General features: G+C 32.0%; 31 non-coding genes across 31 annotated transcripts; all 31 read left to right on the top strand.

Moving 5' to 3' along the window:
- The first annotated feature begins 602 nt into the window (after positions 1-602).
- On the top strand, positions 603-675 carry TRNAV-AAC (transfer RNA valine (anticodon AAC)). Its single transcript has one exon. It is a non-coding gene; the product is annotated as a tRNA-Val (tRNA).
- Positions 676-1,544: 869 nt separating this feature from the next.
- On the top strand, positions 1,545-1,617 carry TRNAV-CAC (transfer RNA valine (anticodon CAC)). The gene has a single exon. It is a non-coding gene; the product is annotated as a tRNA-Val (tRNA).
- A 435-nt stretch (positions 1,618-2,052) lies between these two features.
- TRNAV-AAC (transfer RNA valine (anticodon AAC)) lies at positions 2,053-2,125 on the top strand. The gene has a single exon. It is a non-coding gene; the product is annotated as a tRNA-Val (tRNA).
- A 649-nt stretch (positions 2,126-2,774) lies between these two features.
- Positions 2,775-2,847, top strand: TRNAV-AAC (transfer RNA valine (anticodon AAC)). Its single transcript has one exon. It is a non-coding gene; the product is annotated as a tRNA-Val (tRNA).
- Positions 2,848-3,715: 868 nt separating this feature from the next.
- On the top strand, positions 3,716-3,788 carry TRNAV-CAC (transfer RNA valine (anticodon CAC)). The gene has a single exon. It is a non-coding gene; the product is annotated as a tRNA-Val (tRNA).
- A 432-nt stretch (positions 3,789-4,220) lies between these two features.
- TRNAV-AAC (transfer RNA valine (anticodon AAC)) lies at positions 4,221-4,293 on the top strand. The gene has a single exon. It is a non-coding gene; the product is annotated as a tRNA-Val (tRNA).
- Positions 4,294-4,943: 650 nt separating this feature from the next.
- TRNAV-CAC (transfer RNA valine (anticodon CAC)) lies at positions 4,944-5,016 on the top strand. Its single transcript has one exon. It is a non-coding gene; the product is annotated as a tRNA-Val (tRNA).
- Positions 5,017-5,884: 868 nt separating this feature from the next.
- Positions 5,885-5,957, top strand: TRNAV-CAC (transfer RNA valine (anticodon CAC)). The gene has a single exon. It is a non-coding gene; the product is annotated as a tRNA-Val (tRNA).
- A 432-nt stretch (positions 5,958-6,389) lies between these two features.
- On the top strand, positions 6,390-6,462 carry TRNAV-AAC (transfer RNA valine (anticodon AAC)). The gene has a single exon. It is a non-coding gene; the product is annotated as a tRNA-Val (tRNA).
- An 870-nt stretch (positions 6,463-7,332) lies between these two features.
- Positions 7,333-7,405, top strand: TRNAV-CAC (transfer RNA valine (anticodon CAC)). Its single transcript has one exon. It is a non-coding gene; the product is annotated as a tRNA-Val (tRNA).
- Positions 7,406-8,053: 648 nt separating this feature from the next.
- Positions 8,054-8,126, top strand: TRNAV-CAC (transfer RNA valine (anticodon CAC)). The gene has a single exon. It is a non-coding gene; the product is annotated as a tRNA-Val (tRNA).
- A 430-nt stretch (positions 8,127-8,556) lies between these two features.
- Positions 8,557-8,628, top strand: TRNAV-AAC (transfer RNA valine (anticodon AAC)). Its single transcript has one exon. It is a non-coding gene; the product is annotated as a tRNA-Val (tRNA).
- An 867-nt stretch (positions 8,629-9,495) lies between these two features.
- Positions 9,496-9,568, top strand: TRNAV-CAC (transfer RNA valine (anticodon CAC)). Its single transcript has one exon. It is a non-coding gene; the product is annotated as a tRNA-Val (tRNA).
- A 435-nt stretch (positions 9,569-10,003) lies between these two features.
- TRNAV-AAC (transfer RNA valine (anticodon AAC)) lies at positions 10,004-10,076 on the top strand. The gene has a single exon. It is a non-coding gene; the product is annotated as a tRNA-Val (tRNA).
- A 649-nt stretch (positions 10,077-10,725) lies between these two features.
- On the top strand, positions 10,726-10,798 carry TRNAV-AAC (transfer RNA valine (anticodon AAC)). Its single transcript has one exon. It is a non-coding gene; the product is annotated as a tRNA-Val (tRNA).
- Positions 10,799-11,666: 868 nt separating this feature from the next.
- On the top strand, positions 11,667-11,739 carry TRNAV-CAC (transfer RNA valine (anticodon CAC)). The gene has a single exon. It is a non-coding gene; the product is annotated as a tRNA-Val (tRNA).
- Positions 11,740-12,171: 432 nt separating this feature from the next.
- On the top strand, positions 12,172-12,244 carry TRNAV-AAC (transfer RNA valine (anticodon AAC)). The gene has a single exon. It is a non-coding gene; the product is annotated as a tRNA-Val (tRNA).
- A 650-nt stretch (positions 12,245-12,894) lies between these two features.
- Positions 12,895-12,967, top strand: TRNAV-CAC (transfer RNA valine (anticodon CAC)). Its single transcript has one exon. It is a non-coding gene; the product is annotated as a tRNA-Val (tRNA).
- Positions 12,968-13,835: 868 nt separating this feature from the next.
- On the top strand, positions 13,836-13,908 carry TRNAV-CAC (transfer RNA valine (anticodon CAC)). Its single transcript has one exon. It is a non-coding gene; the product is annotated as a tRNA-Val (tRNA).
- Positions 13,909-14,340: 432 nt separating this feature from the next.
- On the top strand, positions 14,341-14,413 carry TRNAV-AAC (transfer RNA valine (anticodon AAC)). The gene has a single exon. It is a non-coding gene; the product is annotated as a tRNA-Val (tRNA).
- An 869-nt stretch (positions 14,414-15,282) lies between these two features.
- TRNAV-CAC (transfer RNA valine (anticodon CAC)) lies at positions 15,283-15,355 on the top strand. The gene has a single exon. It is a non-coding gene; the product is annotated as a tRNA-Val (tRNA).
- A 648-nt stretch (positions 15,356-16,003) lies between these two features.
- TRNAV-CAC (transfer RNA valine (anticodon CAC)) lies at positions 16,004-16,076 on the top strand. The gene has a single exon. It is a non-coding gene; the product is annotated as a tRNA-Val (tRNA).
- Positions 16,077-16,507: 431 nt separating this feature from the next.
- On the top strand, positions 16,508-16,580 carry TRNAV-AAC (transfer RNA valine (anticodon AAC)). Its single transcript has one exon. It is a non-coding gene; the product is annotated as a tRNA-Val (tRNA).
- A 787-nt stretch (positions 16,581-17,367) lies between these two features.
- TRNAV-CAC (transfer RNA valine (anticodon CAC)) lies at positions 17,368-17,440 on the top strand. Its single transcript has one exon. It is a non-coding gene; the product is annotated as a tRNA-Val (tRNA).
- A 649-nt stretch (positions 17,441-18,089) lies between these two features.
- Positions 18,090-18,162, top strand: TRNAV-CAC (transfer RNA valine (anticodon CAC)). Its single transcript has one exon. It is a non-coding gene; the product is annotated as a tRNA-Val (tRNA).
- Positions 18,163-18,810: 648 nt separating this feature from the next.
- On the top strand, positions 18,811-18,883 carry TRNAV-CAC (transfer RNA valine (anticodon CAC)). Its single transcript has one exon. It is a non-coding gene; the product is annotated as a tRNA-Val (tRNA).
- A 430-nt stretch (positions 18,884-19,313) lies between these two features.
- On the top strand, positions 19,314-19,386 carry TRNAV-AAC (transfer RNA valine (anticodon AAC)). Its single transcript has one exon. It is a non-coding gene; the product is annotated as a tRNA-Val (tRNA).
- Positions 19,387-20,253: 867 nt separating this feature from the next.
- TRNAV-CAC (transfer RNA valine (anticodon CAC)) lies at positions 20,254-20,326 on the top strand. Its single transcript has one exon. It is a non-coding gene; the product is annotated as a tRNA-Val (tRNA).
- Positions 20,327-20,758: 432 nt separating this feature from the next.
- TRNAV-AAC (transfer RNA valine (anticodon AAC)) lies at positions 20,759-20,831 on the top strand. The gene has a single exon. It is a non-coding gene; the product is annotated as a tRNA-Val (tRNA).
- Positions 20,832-21,699: 868 nt separating this feature from the next.
- Positions 21,700-21,772, top strand: TRNAV-CAC (transfer RNA valine (anticodon CAC)). Its single transcript has one exon. It is a non-coding gene; the product is annotated as a tRNA-Val (tRNA).
- Positions 21,773-22,421: 649 nt separating this feature from the next.
- TRNAV-CAC (transfer RNA valine (anticodon CAC)) lies at positions 22,422-22,494 on the top strand. Its single transcript has one exon. It is a non-coding gene; the product is annotated as a tRNA-Val (tRNA).
- Positions 22,495-22,657: the final 163 nt, after the last annotated feature.

The raw sequence follows: 22,657 nt of genomic DNA, 5'->3' as shown, positions 1-22,657 counted from the left end.
CTCAATAAAAATACAATCAGATAAAAAGTTTATTTTAGCATGCCATACTGAATGCCAAAGATCATTTTTTATTGGATGATGGTCGCAAATTTTTCATGTAGTATCTGTAGTGTAGTGATTTCATGTTTGCCTCACACGTGAAAGGTCCCCAGTTCGAAATTGGCAGAAACATATTTTGTTACCTAAACACTTTGAATTCAATAATTTATATTTTGATAACTATCTACTGTTGCATTGCTCAATGAAAAAGCAAGCAATAATCATATTGCAGAATATCAAAAGTCAATTTCCCTTCTACCATGCATATTGGATGGTGTTGCATTCATGAAGTACCTGTAGTGTAGAGTTATTCACATTTACCCAATATGCATAAGGTCCCCCTTCAAAATTGGTCAGAAATACATTAAAAAAAGATTTTTTTTAGAAAATACAATGATCAGAATTGATAATAAGTGAATGTGTCCTCTTGAAAAGCAAAGTGGAAAAATAGCGTCAAAATTATTAGAAAATAGGAAAAAAAGTTTAGAAAAAATTATATTTCTAAGAAAAGCATGTGTCATTTGTACTTCCAGACTAGATAGTGATGAGATCCACGAGACTCAGTTTCTGTAGTGTAGTGGTTATCACGTTCGCCTAACACGCGAAAGGTCCCCAGTTCGAAACTCAGCAGAAACAATCTTTTAGCTTTAGAATTTTAAAACAATGAATTTTTGGGTAAAATGCTCAATAAAAATACAATCAGATAAAAAGTTTATTTTAGCATGCCATACTGAATGCCAAAGATCATTTTTTATTGGATGATGGTCGCAAATTTTTCATGTAGTATCTGTAGTGTAGTGATTTCATGTTTGCCTCACACATGAAAGGTCCCCAGTTCGAAATTGGCAGAAACATATTTTGTTACCTAAACACTTTGAATTCAATCATTTATATTTTGATAACTATATACTGTTGCATTGCTTAATGAAAAAGCAAGCAAAAAATCATATTGCAGAATATCAAAAGTCAATTTCCCTTCTACCATGCATATTGGATGGTGTTGCATTCATAAAGTACCTGTAGTGTAGTATTATTTACATTTAGCCAATATGCATAAGGTTCCCCTTCAAAATTGGTCAGAAATACATTAAAAATAGATTTTTTTTATTAAATACAATGATCAGAACTATTAATAAGTGAATGTGTCCTCTTGAAATGCAAAGTGGAAAAAATAGCATAGAAATTATTAGAAAATAGAAAAATAAGTTTAGAATTTTTTTTTCTAAGAAAACGGTTTGCCAATGGTACTTCCCGACTCCATAGTGATGAGATCTTCAAAAGTCAGTTTCTGTATTGTAGTGGTTATCACATTCGCCTAAAACACAAAAGGTCCCCAGTTCGAAACTGGGCAGAAATATGCTGTTATCTTTAGCATTTTAAAACAAGGGATTTTTGGTTGAAATGCCAAATAAAAATGCAATCATATAAAAAGTTTATTTCAGAATGCCATAATGTATGTCAAAGATCATTTTTTATTGGATGGCGGGAGATGCTGTTTCCATGTAGTTTCTGTAGTGTAGTGGTTATCATGTTCGCCTCACACGCGAAAGGTCCCCAGTTCGAAACTGGGCAGAAACATATTTTGTTACCTAAACACTTTGAATTCAATAATTAATATTTTGATAACTATCTACTGTTGCATTGCTCAATGAAAAAGCAAGCAATAATCATATTGCAGAATATCAAAAGTCAATTTCCCTTCTATCATGCATATTGGATGGTGTTGCATTCATGAAGTACCTGTAGTGTAGAGTTATTCATATTTACCCAATATGCATAAGGTCCCCCGTCAAAATTGGTCAGAAATACATTAAAAAAAAAAGATTTTTTTTTTAGTAAATACAGTGATCAGAATTGATAATAAGTGAATGTGTCCTCTTGAAATGCAAAGTGGAAAAATAGCGTCAAAATTATTAGAAAATAGGAAAAAAGTTTAGAAAAAATTATATTTCTAAGAAAAGCATGTGTCATTTGTGCTTCCAGACTAGATAGTGATGGGATTCACGCGAGTCAGTTTCTGTAGTGTAGTGGTTATCACGTTCGCCTAACATGCGGAAGGTCCCCAGTTCGAAACTGGGCAGAAACAATCTTTTAGCTTTAGAATTTTAAAACAATGAATTTTTGGGTAAAATGCTCAATAAAAATACAATCAGATAAAAAGTTTATTTTAGCATGCCATACTGAATGCCAAAGATCATTTTTTATTGGATGATGGTCGCAAATTTTTCATGTAGTATCTGTAGTGTAGTGATTTCATGTTTGCCTCACACGTGAAAGGTCCCCAGTTCAAAATTGGCAGAAACATATTTTGTTACCTAAACACTTTGAATTCAATAATTTATATTTTGATAACTATCTACTGTTGCATTGCTCAATGAAAAAGCAAGCAAAAATCATATTGCAGAATATCAAAAGTCAATTTCCCTTCTATCATGCATATTGGATGGTGTTGCATTCATGAAGTACCTGTAGTGTAGAGTTATTCACATTTACCCAATATGCATAAGGTCCCCCGTCAAAATTGGTCAGAAATACATTAAAAAAAAAGATTTTTTTAGTAAATACAATGATCAGAATTGATAATAAGTGAATGTGTCCTCTTGAAATGCAAAGTGAAAAAATAGCGTCAAAATTATTAGAAAATAGGAAAAAAGTTTAGAAAAAATTATATTTCTAAGAAAAGCATGTGTCATTTGTACTTCCAGACTAGATAGTGATGGGATTCACGCGAGTCAGTTTCTGTAGTGTAGTGGTTATCACGTTCGCCTAACATGCGAAAGGTCCCCAGTTCAAAACTGGGCAGAAACAATCTTTTAGCTTTAGAATTTTAAAACAATGAATTTTTAGGTAAAATGCTCAATAAAAATACAATCAGATAAAAAGTTTATTTTAGCATGCCATACTGAATGTCAAAGATCATTTTTTATTGGATGATGGTCGCAAATTTTTTATGTAGTATCTGTAGTGTAGTGATTTCATGTTTGCCTCACACGTGAAAGGTCCCCAGTTCGAAATTGGCAGAAACATATTTTGTTACCTAAACACTTTGAATTCAATAATTTATATTTTGATAACTATATACTGTTGCATTGCTCAATGAAAAAGCAAGCAAAAAATCATATTGCAGAATATCAAAAGTCAATTTCCCTTCTACCATGCATATTGGATGGTGTTGCATTCATGAAGTACCTGTAGTGTAGTATTATTCACATTTAGCCAATATGCATAATGTTCCCCTTCAAAATTGGTCAGAAATACATTAAAAATAGATTTTTTTATTAAATACAATGATCAGAACTATTAATAAGTGAATGTGTCCTCTTAAAATGCAAAGTTGAAAAAATAGCATAGAAATTATTAGAAAATAGAAAAATAAGTTTAGAATTTTTTTTTCTAAGAAAACGGTTTGCCAATGGTACTTCCCGACTCCATAGTGATGAGATCTTCAAAAGTCAGTTTCTGTATTGTAGTGGTTATCACATTCGCCTAAAACACAAAAGGTCCCCAGTTCGAAACTGGGCAGAAATATGCTGTTATCTTTAGAATTTTAAAACAAGGGATTTTTGGTTGAAATGCCAAATAAAAATGCAATCATATAAAAAGTTTATTTCCGAATGCCATAATGTATGTCAAAGATCATTTTTTATTGGATGGCGGGAGACACTATTTCCATGTAGTTTCTGTAGTGTAGTGGTTATCACGTTCACCTCACACGCGAAAGGTCCCCAGTTCGAAACTGGGCAGAAATATATTTTGTTACCTAAACACTTTGAATTCAATAATTTATATTTTGATAACTATCTACTGTTGCATTGCTCAATGAAAAAGCAAGCAAAAATCATATTGCAGAATATCAAAAGTAAATTTCCCTTCTATCATGCATATTGGATGGTGTTGCATTCATGAAGTACCTGTAGTGTAGAGTTATTCACATTTACCCAATATGCATAAGGTCCCCCGTCAAAATTGGTCAGAAATACATTAAAAAAAAAGATTTTTTTAGTAAATACAATGATCAGAATTGATAATAAGTGAATGTGTCCTCTTGAAATGCAAAGTGGAAAAATAGCGTCAAAATTATTAGAAAATAGGAAAAAAAGTTTAGAAAAAATTATATTTCTAAGAAAAGCATGTGTCATTTGTACTTCCAGACTAGATAGTGATGGGATCCACGAGAGTCAGTTTCTGTAGTGTAGTGGTTATCACGTTCGCCTAACATGTGAAAGGTCCCCAGTTCGAAACTGGGCAGAAACAACCTTTTAGCTTTAGAATTTTAAAAACAATGAATTTTTGGGTAAAATGCTCAATAAAAATACAATCAGATAAAAAGTTTATTTTAGTATGCCATACTGAATGCCAAAGATCATTTTTTATTGGATGATGGTCGCAAATTTTTTATGTAGTATCTGTAGTGTAGTGATTTCATGTTTGCCTCACACGTGAAAGGTCCCCAGTTCGAAATTGGCAGAAACATATTTTGTTACCTAAACACTTTGAATTCAATAATTTATATTTTGATAACTATATACTGTTGCATTGCTTAATGAAAAAGCAAGCAAAAAATCATATTGCAGAATATCAAAAGTCAATTTCCCTTCTACCATGCATATTGGATGGTGTTGCATTCATAAAGTACCTGTAGTGTAGAGTTATTCACATTTACCCAATATGCATAAGGTCCCCCTTCAAAATTGGTCAGAAATACATTAAAAAAAGATTTTTTTAGAAAATACAATGATCAGAATTGATAATAAGTGAATGTGTCCTCTTGAAATGCAAAGTGGAAAAATAGCGTCAAAATTATTAGAAAATAGGAAAAAAAGTTTAGAAAAAATTATATTTCTAAGAAAAGCATGTGTCATTTGTACTTCCAGACTAGATAGTGATGGGATCCACGAGAGTCAGTTTCTGTAGTGTAGTGGTTATCACGTTCGCCTCACACTCGAAAGGTCCCCAGTTCGAAACTGGGCAGAAACAATCTTTTAACTTTAGAATTTTAAAACAATGAATTTTTGGGTAAAATGCTCAATAAAAATACAATCAGATAAAAAGTTTATTTTAGCATGCCATACTGAATGTCAAAGATCATTTTTTATTGGATGATGGTCGCAAATTTTTCATGTAGTATCTGTAGTGTAGTGATTTCATGTTTGCCTCACACGTGAAAGGTCCCCAGTTCGAAATTGGCAGAATCATATTTTGTTACCTAAACACTTTGAATTCAATAATTTATATTTTGATAACTATATACTGTTGCATTGCTCAATGAAAAAGCAAGCAAAAAATCATATTGCAGAATATCAAAAGTCAATTTCCCTTCTACCATGCATATTGGATGGTGTTGCATTCATGAAGTACCTGTAGTGTAGTATTATTCACATTTAGCCAATATGCATAAGGTTCCCCTTCAAAATTGTTTAGAAATACATTAAAAATAGATTTTTTTATTAAATACAATGATCAGAACAATTAATAAGTGAATGTGTCTTCTTGAAATGCAAAGTGGAAAAAATTGCATAGAAATTATTAGAAAATAGAAAAATAAGTTTAGAAAAAAAAATTCTATGAAAACGGTTTGCCAATGGTACTTCCCGACTCCATAGTGATGAGATCTTCAAAAGTCAGTTTCTGTATTGTAGTGGTTATCACATTCGCCTAAAACACAAAAGGTCCCCAGTTCGAAACTGGGCAGAAATATGCTGTTATCTTTAGAATTTTAAAACAAGGGATTTTTGGTTGAAATGCCAAATAAAAATGCAATCATATAAAAAGTTTATTTCAGAATGCCATAATGTATGTCAAAGATCATTTTTTATTGGATGGCGGGAGATGCTGTTTACATGTAGTTTCTGTAGTGTAGTGGTTATCACGTTCGCCTCACACGCGAAAGGTCCCCAGTTCGAAACTGGGCAGAAATATATTTTGTTACCTAAACACTTTGAATTCAATATTTTATATTTTGATAACTATCTACTGTTGCATTGCTCAATGAAAAAGCAAGCAAAAATCATATTGCAGAATATCAAAAGTCAATTTCCCTTCTATCATGCATATTGGATGGTGTTGCATTCATGAAGTACCTGTAGTGTAGAGTTATTCACATTTACCCAATATGCATAAGGTCCCCCGTCAAAATTGGTCAGAAATAATTAAAAAAAAAAGATTTTTTTAGTAAATACAATGATCAGAATTGATAATAAGTGAATGTGTCCTCTTGAAATGCAAAGTGGAAAAATAGCGTCAAAATTATTAGAAAATAGGAAAAAAAGTTTAGAAAAAATTATATTTCTAAGAAAAGCATGTGTCATTTGTACTTCCAGACTAGATAGTGATAGGATCCACGAGAGTCAGTTTCTGTAGTGTAGTGGTTATCACGTTCGCCTAACACGTGAAAAGTCCCCAGTTCGAAACTGGGTAGAAACAATCTTTTAGCTTTAGAATTTTAAAACAATGAATTTTTGGGTAAAATGCTCAATAAAAATACAATCAGATAAAAAGTTTATTTTAGCATGCCATACTGAATGCCAAAGATCATTTTTTATTGGATGATAATCGCAAATTTTTCATGTAGTATCTGTAGTGTAGTGATTTCATGTTTGCCTCACACGTGAAAGGTCCCCAGTTCGAAATTGGCAGAAACATATTTTGTTACCTAAACACTTTGAATTCAATAATTTATATTTTGATAACTATATACTGTTGCATTGCTTAATGAAAAAGCAAGCAAAAAATCATATTGCAGAATATCAAAAGTCAATTTCCCTTCTACCATGCATATTGGATGGTGTTGCATTCATAAAGTACCTGTAGTGTAGTATTATTCACATTTAGCCAATATGCATAAGGTTCCCCTTCAAAATTGGTCAGAAATACATTAAAAATAGATTTTTTTTATTAAATACAATGATCAGAACTATTAATAAGTGAATGTGTCCTCTTGAAATGCAAAGTGGAAAAAATAGCATAGAAATTATTAGAAAATAGAAAAATAAGTTTAGAAAATTTTTTTCTAAGAAAACGGTTTGCCAATGGTACTTCCCGACTCCATAGTGATGAGATCTTCAAAAGTCAGTTTCTGTATTGTAGTGGTTATCACATTCGCCTAAAACACAAAAGGTCCTCAGTTCGAAACTGGGCAGAAATATGCTGTTATCTTTAGAATTTTAAAACAATGGATTTTTGGTTGAAATGCCAAATAAAAATGCAATCATATAAAAAGTTTATTTCAGAATGCCATAATGTATGTCAAAGATCATTTTTTTATTGGATGGCGGGAGAAGCTGTTTCCATGTAGTTTCTGTAGTGTAGTGGTTATCACGTTCGCCTCACACTCGAAAGGTCCCCAGTTCGAAACTGGGTAGAAACATCTTTTGTTACCTAAACACTTTGAATTCAATAATTTATATTTTGATAACTATCTACTGTTGCATTGCTCAATGAAAAAGCAAGCAATAATCATATTGCAGAATATCAAAAGTCAATTTCCCGTCTACCATGCATATTGGATGGTGTTGCATTCATAAAGTACCTGTAGTGTAGTATTATTCACATTTAGCCAATATGCATAAGGTTCCCCTTCAAAATTGGTCAGAAATACATTAAAAATAGATTTTTTTATTAAATACAATGATCAGAACTATTAATAAGTGAATGTGTCCTCTTGAAATGCAAAGTGGAAAAAATAGCATAGAAATTATTAGAAAATAGAAAAATAAGTTTAGAAATTTTTTTTCTAAGAAAACGGTTTGCCAATGGTACTTCCCGACTCCATAGTGATGAGATCTTCAAAAGTCAGTTTCTGTATTGTAGTCGTTATCACATTCGCCTAAAACACAAAAGGTCCCCAGTTCGAAACTGGGCAGAAATATGCTGTTATCTTTAGAATTTTAAAACAAGGGATTTTTGGGTGAAATGCCAAATAAAAATGCAATCATATAAAAGTTTATTTCAGAATGCCATAATGTATGTCAAAGATATTTTTTTATTGGATGGCGGGAGATGCTATTTCCATGTAGTTTCTGTAGTGTAGTGGTTATCACGTTCGCCTCACACGCGAAAGGTCCCCAGTTCGAAACTGGGCAGAAACATATTTTGTTACCTAAACACTTTGAATTCAATAATTTATATTTTGATAACTATCTACTGTTGCATTGCTCAATGAAAAAGCAAGCAAAAATCATATTGCAGAATATCAAAAGTCAATTTCCCTTCTATCATGCATATTGGATGGTGTTGCATTCATGAAGTACCTGTAGTGTAGAGTTATTCACATTTACCCAATATGCAAAAGGTCCCCCGTCAAAATTGGTCAGAAATATATTTAAAAAAAAAAGATTTTTTTAGTAAATACAATGATCAGAATTGATAAGTGAATGTGTCCTCTTGAAATGCAAAGTGGAAAAATAGCGTCAAAATTATTAGAAAATAGGAAAAAAGTTTAGAAAAAATTATATTTCTAAGAAAAGCATGTGTCATTTGTACTTCCAGACTAGATAGTGATGGGTTCCACGAGAGTCAGTTTCTGTAGTGTTGTGGTTATCACGTTTGCCTAACATGCGAAAGGTCCCAGTTCGAAACTGGGCAGAAACAATCTTTTAGCTTTAGAATTTTAAAACAATGAATTTTTGGGTAAAATGCTCAATAAAAATACAATCAGATAAAAAGTTTATTTTAGCATGCCATACTGAATGCCAAAGATCATTTTTTTATTGGATGATGGTCGCAAATTTTTCATGTAGTATCTGTAGTGTAGTGATTTCATGTTTGCCTCACACGTGAAAGGTCCCCAGTTCGAAATTGGCAGAAACATATTTTGTTACCTAAACACTTTGAATTCAATAATTTATATTTTGATAACTATCTACTGTTGCATTGCTCAATGAAAAAGCAAGCAATAATCATATTGCAGAATATCAAAAGTCAATTTCCCTTCTACCATGCATATTGGATGGTGTTGCATTTATGAAGTACCTGTAGTGTAGAGTTATTCACATTTACCCAATATGCATAAGGTTCCCTTCAAAATTGGTCAGAAATACATTAAAAATAGATTTTTTTATTAAATACAATGATCAGAACTATTAATAAGTGAATGTGTCCTCTTGAAATGCAAAGTGGAAAAAATAGCATAGAAATTATTAGAAAATAGAAAAATAAGTTTAGAATTTTTTTTTCTAAGAAAACGGTTTGCCAATGGTACTTCCCGACTCCAAAGTGATGAGATCTTCAAAAGTCAGTTTCTGTATTGTAGTGGTTATCACATTCGCCTAAAACACAAAAGGTCCCCAGTTCGAAACTGGGCAGAAATATGCTGTTATCTTTAGCATTTTAAAACAAGGGATTTTTGGTTGAAATGCCAAATAAAAATGCAATCATATAAAAAGTTTATTTCAGAATGCCATAATGTATGTCAAAGATCATTTTTTATTGGATGGCGGGAGATGCTGTTTCCATGTAGTTTCTGTAGTGTAGTGGTTATCATGTTCGCCTCACACGCGAAAGGTCCCCAGTTCGAAACTGGGCAGAAACATATTTTGTTACCTAAACACTTTGAATTCAATAATTAATATTTTGATAACTATCTACTGTTGCATTGCTCAATGAAAAAGCAAGCAATAATCATATTGCAGAATATCAAAAGTCAATTTCCCTTCTATCATGCATATTGGATGGTGTTGCATTCATGAAGTACCTGTAGTGTAGAGTTATTCATATTTACCCAATATGCATAAGGTCCCCCGTCAAAATTGGTCAGAAATACATTAAAAAAAAAAGATTTTTTTTTTAGTAAATACAGTGATCAGAATTGATAATAAGTGAATGTGTCCTCTTGAAATGCAAAGTGGAAAAATAGCGTCAAAATTATTAGAAAATAGGAAAAAAGTTTAGAAAAAATTATATTTCTAAGAAAAGCATGTGTCATTTGTGCTTCCAGACTAGATAGTGATGGGATTCACGCGAGTCAGTTTCTGTAGTGTAGTGGTTATCACGTTCGCCTAACATGCGGAAGGTCCCCAGTTCGAAACTGGGCAGAAACAATCTTTTAGCTTTAGAATTTTAAAACAATGAATTTTTGGGTAAAATGCTCAATAAAAATACAATCAGATAAAAAGTTTATTTTAGCATGCCATACTGAATGCCAAAGATCATTTTTTATTGGATGATGGTCGCAAATTTTTCATGTAGTATCTGTAGTGTAGTGATTTCATGTTTGCCTCACACGTGAAAGGTCCCCAGTTCAAAATTGGCAGAAACATATTTTGTTACCTAAACACTTTGAATTCAATAATTTATATTTTGATAACTATCTACTGTTGCATTGCTCAATGAAAAAGCAAGCAAAAATCATATTGCAGAATATCAAAAGTCAATTTCCCTTCTATCATGCATATTGGATGGTGTTGCATTCATGAAGTACCTGTAGTGTAGAGTTATTCACATTTACCCAATATGCATAAGGTCCCCCGTCAAAATTGGTCAGAAATACATTAAAAAAAAAGATTTTTTTAGTAAATACAATGATCAGAATTGATAATAAGTGAATGTGTCCTCTTGAAATGCAAAGTGAAAAAATAGCGTCAAAATTATTAGAAAATAGGAAAAAAGTTTAGAAAAAATTATATTTCTAAGAAAAGCATGTGTCATTTGTACTTCCAGACTAGATAGTGATGGGATTCACGCGAGTCAGTTTCTGTAGTGTAGTGGTTATCACGTTCGCCTAACATGCGAAAGGTCCCCAGTTCAAAACTGGGCAGAAACAATCTTTTAGCTTTAGAATTTTAAAACAATGAATTTTTAGGTAAAATGCTCAATAAAAATACAATCAGATAAAAAGTTTATTTTAGCATGCCATACTGAATGTCAAAGATCATTTTTTATTGGATGATGGTCGCAAATTTTTTATGTAGTATCTGTAGTGTAGTGATTTCATGTTTGCCTCACACGTGAAAGGTCCCCAGTTCGAAATTGGCAGAAACATATTTTGTTACCTAAACACTTTGAATTCAATAATTTATATTTTGATAACTATATACTGTTGCATTGCTCAATGAAAAAGCAAGCAAAAAATCATATTGCAGAATATCAAAAGTCAATTTCCCTTCTACCATGCATATTGGATGGTGTTGCATTCATGAAGTACCTGTAGTGTAGTATTATTCACATTTAGCCAATATGCATAATGTTCCCCTTCAAAATTGGTCAGAAATACATTAAAAATAGATTTTTTTATTAAATACAATGATCAGAACTATTAATAAGTGAATGTGTCCTCTTAAAATGCAAAGTTGAAAAAATAGCATAGAAATTATTAGAAAATAGAAAAATAAGTTTAGAATTTTTTTTTCTAAGAAAACGGTTTGCCAATGGTACTTCCCGACTCCATAGTGATGAGATCTTCAAAAGTCAGTTTCTGTATTGTAGTGGTTATCACATTCGCCTAAAACACAAAAGGTCCCCAGTTCGAAACTGGGCAGAAATATGCTGTTATCTTTAGAATTTTAAAACAAGGGATTTTTGGTTGAAATGCCAAATAAAAATGCAATCATATAAAAAGTTTATTTCAGAATGCCATAATGTATGTCAAAGATCATTTTTTATTGGATGGCGGGAGACACTATTTCCATGTAGTTTCTGTAGTGTAGTGGTTATCACGTTCACCTCACACGCGAAAGGTCCCCAGTTCGAAACTGGGCAGAAATATATTTTGTTACCTAAACACTTTGAATTTAATAATTTATATTTTGATAACTATCTACTGTTGCATTGCTCAATGAAAAAGCAAGCAAAAATCATATTGCAGAATATCAAAAGTAAATTTCCCTTCTATCATGCATATTGGATGGTGTTGCATTCATGAAGTACCTGTAGTGTAGAGTTATTCACATTTACCCAATATGCATAAGGTCCCCCGTCAAAATTGGTCAGAAATACATTAAAAAAAAAGATTTTTTTAGTAAATACAATGATCAGAATTGATAATAAGTGAATGTGTCCTCTTGAAATGCAAAGTGGAAAAATAGCGTCAAAATTATTAGAAAATAGGAAAAAAAGTTTAGAAAAAATTATATTTCTAAGAAAAGCATGTGTCATTTGTACTTCCAGACTAGATAGTGATGGGATCCACGAGAGTCAGTTTCTGTAGTGTAGTGGTTATCACGTTCGCCTAACATGTGAAAGGTCCCCAGTTCGAAACTGGGCAGAAACAACCTTTTAGCTTTAGAATTTTAAAAACAATGAATTTTTGGGTAAAATGCTCAATAAAAATACAATCAGATAAAAAGTTTATTTTAGTATGCCATACTGAATGCCAAAGATCATTTTTTATTGGATGATGGTCGCAAATTTTTTATGTAGTATCTGTAGTGTAGTGATTTCATGTTTGCCTCACACGTGAAAGGTCCCCAGTTCGAAATTGGCAGAAACATATTTTGTTACCTAAACACTTTGAATTCAATAATTTATATTTTGATAACTATATACTGTTGCATTGCTTAATGAAAAAGCAAGCAAAAAATCATATTGCAGAATATCAAAAGTCAATTTCCCTTCTACCATGCATATTGGATGGTGTTGCATTCATAAAGTACCTGTAGTGTAGAGTTATTCACATTTACCCAATATGCATAAGGTCCCCCTTCAAAATTGGTCAGAAATACATTAAAAAAAGATTTTTTTAGAAAATACAATGATCAGAATTGATAATAAGTGAATGTGTCCTCTTGAAATGCAAAGTGGAAAAATAGCGTCAAAATTATTAGAAAATAGGAAAAAAAGTTTAGAAAAAATTATATTTCTAAGAAAAGCATGTGTCATTTGTACTTCCAGACTAGATAGTGATGGGATCCACGAGAGTCAGTTTCTGTAGTGTAGTGGTTATCACGTTCGCCTCACACTCGAAAGGTCCCCAGTTCGAAACTGGGCAGAAACAATCTTTTAACTTTAGAATTTTAAAACAATGAATTTTTGGGTAAAATGCTCAATAAAAATACAATCAGATAAAAAGTTTATTTTAGCATGCCATACTGAATGTCAAAGATCATTTTTTATTGGATGATGGTCGCAAATTTTTCATGTAGTATCTGTAGTGTAGTGATTTCATGTTTGCCTCACACGTGAAAGGTCCCCAGTTCGAAATTGGCAGAAACATATTTTGTTACCTAAACACTTTGAATTCAATAATTTATATTTTGATAACTATATACTGTTGCATTGCTCAATGAAAAAGCAAGCAAAAAATCATATTGCAGAATATCAAAAGTCAATTTCCCTTCTACCATGCATATTGGATGGTGTTGCATTCATGAAGTACCTGTAGTGTAGTATTATTCACATTTAGCCAATATGCATAAGGTTCCCCTTCAAAATTGTTTAGAAATACATTAAAAATAGATTTTTTTATTAAATACAATGATCAGAACAATTAATAAGTGAATGTGTCTTCTTGAAATGCAAAGTGGAAAAAATTGCATAGAAATTATTAGAAAATAGAAAAATAAGTTTAGAAAAAAAAATTCTATGAAAACGGTTTGCCAATGGTACTTCCCGACTCCATAGTGATGAGATCTTCAAAAGTCAGTTTCTGTATTGTAGTGGTTATCACATTCGCCTAAAACACAAAAGGTCCCCAGTTCGAAACTGGGCAGAAATATGCTGTTATCTTTAGAATTTTAAAACAAGGGATTTTTGGTTGAAATGCCAAATAAAAATGCAATCATATAAAAAGTTTATTTCAGAATGCCATAATGTATGTCAAAGATCATTTTTTATTGGATGGCGGGAGATGCTGTTTACATGTAGTTTCTGTAGTGTAGTGGTTATCACGTTCGCCTCACACGCGAAAGGTCCCCAGTTCGAAACTGGGCAGAAATATATTTTGTTACCTAAACACTTTGAATTCAATATTTTATATTTTGATAACTATCTACTGTTGCATTGCTCAATGAAAAAGCAAGCAAAAATCATATTGCAGAATATCAAAAGTCAATTTCCCTTCTATCATGCATATTGGATGGTGTTGCATTCATGAAGTACCTGTAGTGTAGAGTTATTCACATTTACCCAATATGCATAAGGTCCCCCGTCAAAATTGGTCAGAAATAATTAAAAAAAAAAGATTTTTTTAGTAAATACAATGATCAGAATTGATAATAAGTGAATGTGTCCTCTTGAAATGCAAAGTGGAAAAATAGCGTCAAAATTATTAGAAAATAGGAAAAAAAGTTTAGAAAAAATTATATTTCTAAGAAAAGCATGTGTCATTTGTACTTCCAGACTAGATAGTGATAGGATCCACGAGAGTCAGTTTCTGTAGTGTAGTGGTTATCACGTTCGCCTAACACGTGAAAAGTCCCCAGTTCGAAACTGGGTAGAAACAATCTTTTAGCTTTAGAATTTTAAAACAATGAATTTTTGGGTAAAATGCTCAATAAAAATACAATCAGATAAAAAGTTTATTTTAGCATGCCATACTGAATGCCAAAGATCATTTTTTATTGGATGATAATCGCAAATTTTTCATGTAGTATCTGTAGTGTAGTGATTTCATGTTTGCCTCACACGTGAAAGGTCCCCAGTTCGAAATTGGCAGAAACATATTTTGTTACCTAAACACTTTGAATTCAATAATTTATATTTTGATAACTATATACTGTTGCATTGCTTAATGAAAAAGCAAGCAAAAAATCATATTGCAGAATATCAAAAGTCAATTTCCCTTCTACCATGCATATTGGATGGTGTTGCATTCATAAAGTACCTGTAGTGTAGTATTATTCACATTTAGCCAATATGCATAAGGTTCCCCTTCAAAATTGGTCAGAAATACATTAAAAATAGATTTTTTTTATTAAATACAATGATCAGAACTATTAATAAGTGAATGTGTCCTCTTGAAATGCAAAGTGGAAAAAATAGCATAGAAATTATTAGAAAATAGAAAAATAAGTTTAGAAATTTTTTTTCTAAGAAAACGGTTTGCCAATGGTACTTCCCGACTCCATAGTGATGAGATCTTCAAAAGTCAGTTTCTGTATTGTAGTGGTTATCACATTCGCCTAAAACACAAAAGGTCCTCAGTTCGAAACTGGGCAGAAATATGCTGTTATCTTTAGAATTTTAAAACAATGGATTTTTGGTTGAAATGCCAAATAAAAATGCAATCATATAAAAAGTTTATTTCAGAATGCCATAATGTATGTCAAAGATCATTTTTTATTGGATGGCGGGAGAAGCTGTTTCCATGTAGTTTCTGTAGTGTAGTGGTTATCACGTTCGCCTCACACTCGAAAGGTCCCCAGTTCGAAACTGGGTAGAAACATCTTTTGTTACCTAAACACTTTGAATTCAATAATTTATATTTTGATAACTATCTACTGTTGCATTGCTCAATGAAAAAGCAAGCAATAATCATATTGCAGAATATCAAAAGTCAATTTCCCGTCTACCATGCATATTGGATGGTGTTGCATTCATAAAGTACCTGTAGTGTAGTATTATTCACATTTAGCCAATATGCATAAGGTTCCCCTTCAAAATTGGTCAGAAATACATTAAAAATAGATTTTTTTATTAAATACAATGATCAGAACTATTAATAAGTGAATGTGTCCTCTTGAAATGCAAAGTGGAAAAAATAGCATAGAAATTATTAGAAAATAGAAAAATAAGTTTAGAAATTTTTTTTCTAAGAAAACGGTTTGCCAATGGTACTTCCCGACTCCATAGTGATGAGATCTTCAAAAGTCAGTTTCTGTATTGTAGTCGTTATCACATTCGCCTAAAACACAAAAGGTCCCCAGTTCGAAACTGGGCAGAAATATGCTGTTATCTTTAGAATTTTAAAACAAGGGATTTTTGGGTGAAATGCCAAATAAAAATGCAATCATATAAAAGTTTATTTCAGAATGCCATAATGTATGTCAAAGATATTTTTTTATTGGATGGCGGGAGATGCTATTTCCATGTAGTTTCTGTAGTGTAGTGGTTATCACGTTCGCCTCACACGCGAAAGGTCCCCAGTTCGAAACTGGGCAGAAACATATTTTGTTACCTAAACACTTTGAATTCAATAATTTATATTTTGATAACTATCTACTGTTGCATTGCTCAATGAAAAAGCAAGCAAAAATCATATTGCAGAATATCAAAAGTCAATTTCCCTTCTATCATGCATATTGGATGGTGTTGCATTCATGAAGTACCTGTAGTGTAGAGTTATTCACATTTACCCAATATGCAAAAGGTCCCCCGTCAAAATTGGTCAGAAATATATTTTAAAAAAAAAGATTTTTTTAGTAAATACAATGATCAGAATTGATAAGTGAATGTGTCCTCTTGAAATGCAAAGTGGAAAAATAGCGTCAAAATTATTAGAAAATAGGAAAAAAAGTTTAGAAAAAATTATATTTCTAAGAAAAGCATGTGTCATTTGTACTTCCAGACTAGATAGTGATGGGATCCACGAGAGTCAGTTTCTGTAGTGTAGTGATTATCACGTTCGCCTAACACGCGAAAGGTCCCCAGTTCGAAACTGGGCAGAAACAATCTTTTAGCTTTAGAATTTTAAAACAATGAATTTTTGGGTAAAATGCTCAATAAAAATACAATCAGATAAAAAGTTTATTTTAGCATGCCATACTGAATGCCAAAGATCATTTTTTATTGGATGATGGTCGCAAATTTTTCATGTAGTATCTGTAGTGTAGTGATTTCATGTTTGCATCACACGTGAAAGGTCCCCAGTTCGAAATTGGCAGAAACATATTTTGTTACCTAAACACTTTGAATTCAATAATTTATATTTTGATAACTATATACTGTTGCATTGCTTAATGAAAAAGCAAGCAAAAAATCATATTGCAGAATATCAAAAGTCAATTTCCCTTCTACCATGCATATTGGATGGTGTTGCATTCATAAAGTACCTGTAGTGTAGTATTATTCACATTTAGCCAATATGCAGTGAATGTGTCCTCTTGAAATGCAAAGTGGAAAAAATAGCATAGAAATTATTAGAAAATAGAAAAATAAGTTTAGAATTTTTTTTTCTATGAAAACGGTTTGCCAATGGTACTTCCCGACTCCATAGTGATGAGATCTTCAAAAGTCAGTTTCTGTATTGTAGTGGTTATCACATTCGCCTAAAACACAAAAGGTCCCCAGTTCGAAACTGGGCAGAAATATGCTGTTATCTTTAGAATTTTAAAACAAGGGATTTTTGGTTGAAATGCCAAATAAAAATGCAATCATATAAAAAGTTTATTTCAGAATGCCATAATGTATGTCAAAGATCATTTTTTATTGGATGGCGGGAGAAGCTGTTTCCATGTAGTTTCTGTAGTGTAGTGGTTATCACGTTTGCCTCACACGCGAAAGGTCCCCAGTTCGAAACTGGGCAGAAACATCATTTGTTACCTAGACACTTTGAATTCAATAATTTATATTTTGATAATTATCTACTGTTGCATTGCTCAATGAAAAAGCAAGCAATAATCATATTGCAGAATATCAAAAGTCAATTTCCCGTCTACCATGCATATTGGATGGTGTTGCATTCATGAAGTACCTGTAGTGTAGAGTTATTCACATTTACCCAATATGCATAAGGTCCCCCTTCAAAATTGGTCAGAAATACATTAAAAAAAGATTTTTTTAGAAAATACAATGATCAGAATTGATAATAAGTGAATGTGTCCTCTTGAAATGCAAAGTGGAAAAAATAGCATAGAAATTATTAGAAAATAGAAAAATAAGTTTAGAAATTTTTTTTCTATGAAAACGGTTTGCCAATGGTACTTCCCGACTCCATAGTGATGAGATCTTCAAAAGTCAGTTTCTGTATTGTAGTGGTTATCACATTCGCCTAAAACACAAAAGGTCCCCAGTTCGAAACTGGGCAGAAATATGCTGTTATCTTTAGAATTTTAAAACAAGGGATTTTTGGTTGAAATGCCAAATAAAAATGCAATCATATAAAAAGTTTATTTCAGAATGCCATAATGTATGTCAAAGATCATTTTTTATTGGATGGCGGGAGAAGCTGTTTCCATGTAGTTTCTGTAGTGTAGTGGTTATCACGTTCGCCTCACACGCGAAAGGTCCCCAGTTCGAAACTGGGCAGAAACATCATTTGTTACCTAGACACTTTGAATTCAATAATTTATATTTTGATAATTATCTACTGTTGCATTGCTCAATGAAAAAGCAAGCAATAATCATATTGCAGAATATCAAAAGTCAATTTCCCGTCTACCATGCATATTGGATGGTGTTGCATTCATGAAGTACCTGTAGTGTAGAGTTATTCACATTTACCCAATATGCATAAGGTCCCCCTTCAAAATTGGTCAGAAATACATTAAAAAAAGATTTTTTTAGAAAATACAATGATCAGAATTGATAATAAGTGAATGTGTCCTCTTGAAATGCAAAGTGGAAAAAATAGCATAGAAATTATTAGAAAATAGAAAAATAAGTTTAGAAATTTTTTTTCTATGAAAACGGTTTGCCAATGGTACTTCCCGACTCCATAGTGATGAGATCTTCAAAAGTCAGTTTCTGTATTGTAGTGGTTATCACATTCGCCTAAAACACAAAAGGTCCCCAGTTCGAAACTGGGCAGAAATATGCTGTTATCTTTAGAATTTTAAAACAAGGGATTTTTGGTTGAAATGCCAAATAAAAATGCAATCATATAAAAGTTTATTTCAGAATGCCATAATGTATGTCAAAGATCATTTTTTATTGGATGGCGGGAGATGCTGTTTCCATGTAGTTTCTGTAGTGTAGTGGTTATCATGTTCGCCTCACACGCGAAAGGTCCCCAGTTCAAAACTGGGCAGAAACATATTTTGTTACCTAAACACTTTGAATTCAATAATTTATATTTTGATAACTATCTACTGTTGCATTGCTCAATGAAAAAGCAAGCAATAATCATATTGCAGAATATCAAAAGTCAATTTCCCGTCTACCATGCATATTGGATGGTGTTGCATTCATGAAGTACCTGTAGTGTAGAGTTATTCACATTTACCCAATATGCATAAGGTCCCCCTTCAAAATTGGTCAGAAATACATTAAAAAAAGATTTTTTTAGAAAATACAATGATCAGAATTGATAATAAGTGAATGTGTCCTCTTGAAATGCAAAGTGGAAAAATAGCGTCAAAATTATTAGAAAATAGGAAAAAAAGTTTAGAAAAAATTATATTTCTAAGAAAAGCATGTGTCATTTGTACTTCCAGACTAGATAGTGATGGGATCCACGAGAGTCAGTTTCTGTAGTGTAGTGGTTATCACGTTCGCCTAACACGCGAAAGGTCCCCAGTTAGAAACTGGGCAGAAACAATCTTTTAGCTTTAGAATTTTAAAACAATGAATTTTTGGGTAAAATGCTCAATAAAAAAACAATCAGATAAAAAGTTTATTTTAGCATGCCATACTGAATGCCAAAGATCATTTTTTATTGGATGATGGTCGCAAATTTTTCATGTAGTATCTGTAGTGTAGTGATTTCATGTTTGCCTCACACGTGAAAGGTCCCCAGTTCGAAATTGGCAGAAACATATTTTGTTACCTAAACACTTTGAATTCAATAATTTATATTTTGATAACTATATACTGTTGCATTGCTTAATGAAAAAGCAAGCAAAAAATCATATTGCAGAATATCAAAAGTCAATTTCCCTTCTACCGTGCATATTGGATGGTGTTGCATTCATAAAGTACCTGTAGTGTAGTATTATTCACATTTAGCCAATATGCATAAGGTTCCCCTTCAAAATTGGTCAGAAATACATTAAAAATAGATTTTTTTATTAAATACAATGATCAGAACTATTAATAAGTGAATGTGTCCTCTTGAAATGCAAAGTGGAAAAAATAGCATAGAAATTATTAGAAAATAGAAAAATAAGTTTAGAAATTTTTTTTCAAAGAAAACGGTTTGCCAATGGTACTTCCCGACTCCATAGTGATGAGATCTTCAAAAGTCAGTTTCTGTATTGTAGTGGTTATCACATTCGCCTAAAACACAAAAGGTCCCCAGTTCGAAACTGGGCAGAAATATGCTGTTATCTTTAGAATTTTAAAACAAGGGATTTTTGGTTGAAATGCCAAATAAAAATGCAATCATATAAAAGTTTATTTCAGAATGCCATAATGTATGTCAAAGATCATTTTTTATTGGATGGCGGGAGATGCTGTTTCCATGTAGTTTCTGTAGTGTAGTGGTTATCATGTTCGCCTCACACGCGAAAGGTCCCCAGTTCAAAACTGGGCAGAAACATATTTTGTTACCTAAACACTTTGAATTCAATAATTTATATTTTGATAACTATCTACTGTTGCATTGCTCAATGAAAAAGCAAGCAAAAATCATATTGCAGAATATCAAAAGTCAATTTCCCTTCTATCATGCATATTGGATGGTGTTGCATTCATGAAGTACCTGTAGTGTAGAGTTATTCACATTTACCCAATATGCATAAGGTCCCCCGTCAAAATTGGTCAGAAATACATTAAAAAAAATGATTTTTTTAGTAAATACAATGATCAGAATTGATAATAAGTGAATGTGTCCTCTTGAAAAGCAAAGTGGAAAAATAGCGTCAAAATTATTCGAAAATAGGAAAAAAAGTTTAGAAAAAATAATATTTCTAAGAAAAGCATGTGTCATTTGTACTTCCAGACTAGATAGTGATGGGATCCACGAGAGTCAGTTTCTGTAGTGTAGTGGTTATCACGTTCGCCTAACACGTGAAAGGTCCCCAGTTCGAAACTGGGCAGAAACAATCTTTTAGCTTTAGAATTTTAAAACAATGAATTTTTGGGTAAAATGCTCAATAAAAATACAATCAGATAAAAAGTTTATTTTAGCATGCAATACTGAATGCCAAAGATCATTTTTTATTGGATGATGGTCGCAAATTTTTCATGTAGTATCTGTAGTGCAGTGATTCATGTTTGCCTCACACGTGAAAGGTCCCCAGTTCGAAATTGGCAGAAACATATTTTGTTACCTAAACACTTTGAATTCAATAATTTATATTTTGATAACTTTATACTGTTGCATTGCTTAATGAAAAAGCAAGCAAAAAATCATATTGCAGAATATCAAAAGTCAATTTCCCTTCTACCATGCATATTGGATGGTGTTGCATTCATAAAGTACCTGTAGTGTAGTATTATTCACATTTAGCCAATATGCATAAGGTTCCCCTTCAAAATTGGTCAGAAATACATTAAAAATAGATTTTTTTTATTAAATACAATGATCAGAACTATTAATAAGTGAATGTGTCCTCTTGAAATGCAAAGTGGAAAAAATAGCATAGAAATTATTAGAAAATAGAAAAATAAGTTTAGAAATTTTTTTTCTAAGAAAACGGTTTGCCAATGGTACTTCCCGACTCCATAGTGATGAGATCTTCAAAAGTCAGTTTCTGTATTGTAGTGGTTATCACATTCGCCTAAAACACAAAAGGTCCTCAGTTCGAAACTGGGCAGAAATATGCTGTTATCTTTAGAATTTTAAAACAATGGATTTTTGGTTGAAATGCCAAATAAAAATGCAATCATATAAAAAGTTTATTTCAGAATGCCATAATGTATGTCAAAGATCATTTTTTATTGGATGGCGGGAGAAGCTGTTTCCATGTAGTTTCTGTAGTGTAGTGGTTATCACGTTCGCCTCACACGCGAAAGGTCCCCAGTTCGAAACTGGGTAGAAACATCTTTTGTTACCTAAACACTTTGAATTCAATAATTTATATTTTGATAACTATCTACTGTTGCATTGCTCAATGAAAAAGCAAGCAATAATCATATTGCAGAATATCAAAAGTCAATTTCCCGTCTACCATGCATATTGGATGGTGTTGCATTCATAAAGTACCTGTAGTGTAGTATTATTCACATTTAGCCAATATGCATAAGGTTCCCCTTCAAAATTGGTCAGAAATACATTAAAAATAGATTTTTTTTATTAAATACAATGATCAGAACTATTAATAAGTGAATGTGTCCTCTTGAAATGCAAAGTGGAAAAAATAGCATAGAAATTATTAGAAAATAGAAAAATAAGTTTAGAAATTTTTTTTCTAAGAAAACGGTTTGCCAATGGTACTTCCCGACTCCATAGTGATGAGATCTTCAAAAGTCAGTTTCTGTATTGTAGTCGTTATCACATTCGCCTAAAACACAAAAGGTCCCCAGTTCGAAACTGGGCAGAAATATGCTGTTATCTTTAGAATTTTAAAACAAGGGATTTTTGGGTGAAATGCCAAATAAAAATGCAATCATATAAAAGTTTATTTCAGAATGCCATAATGTATGTCAAAGATAATTTTTTATTGGATGGCGGGAGATGCTATTTCCATGTAGTTTCTGTAGTGTAGTGGTTATCACGTTCGCCTCACACGCGAAAGGTCCCCAGTTCGAAACTGGGCAGAAACATATTTTGTTACCTAAACACTTTGAATTCAATAATTTATATTTTGATAACTATCTACTGTTGCATTGCTCAATGAAAAAGCGAGCAAAAATCATATTGCAGAATATCAAAAGTCAATTTCCCTTCTATCATGCATATTGGATGGTGTTGCATTCATGAAGTACC

This window comes from Pseudophryne corroboree, chromosome 4 (assembly GCF_028390025.1).
Source record: "Pseudophryne corroboree isolate aPseCor3 chromosome 4, aPseCor3.hap2, whole genome shotgun sequence".
Classification (NCBI taxonomy): domain Eukaryota; kingdom Metazoa; phylum Chordata; class Amphibia; order Anura; family Myobatrachidae; genus Pseudophryne; species Pseudophryne corroboree.
This window is presented reverse-complemented; position numbering and strand designations above follow the sequence as displayed.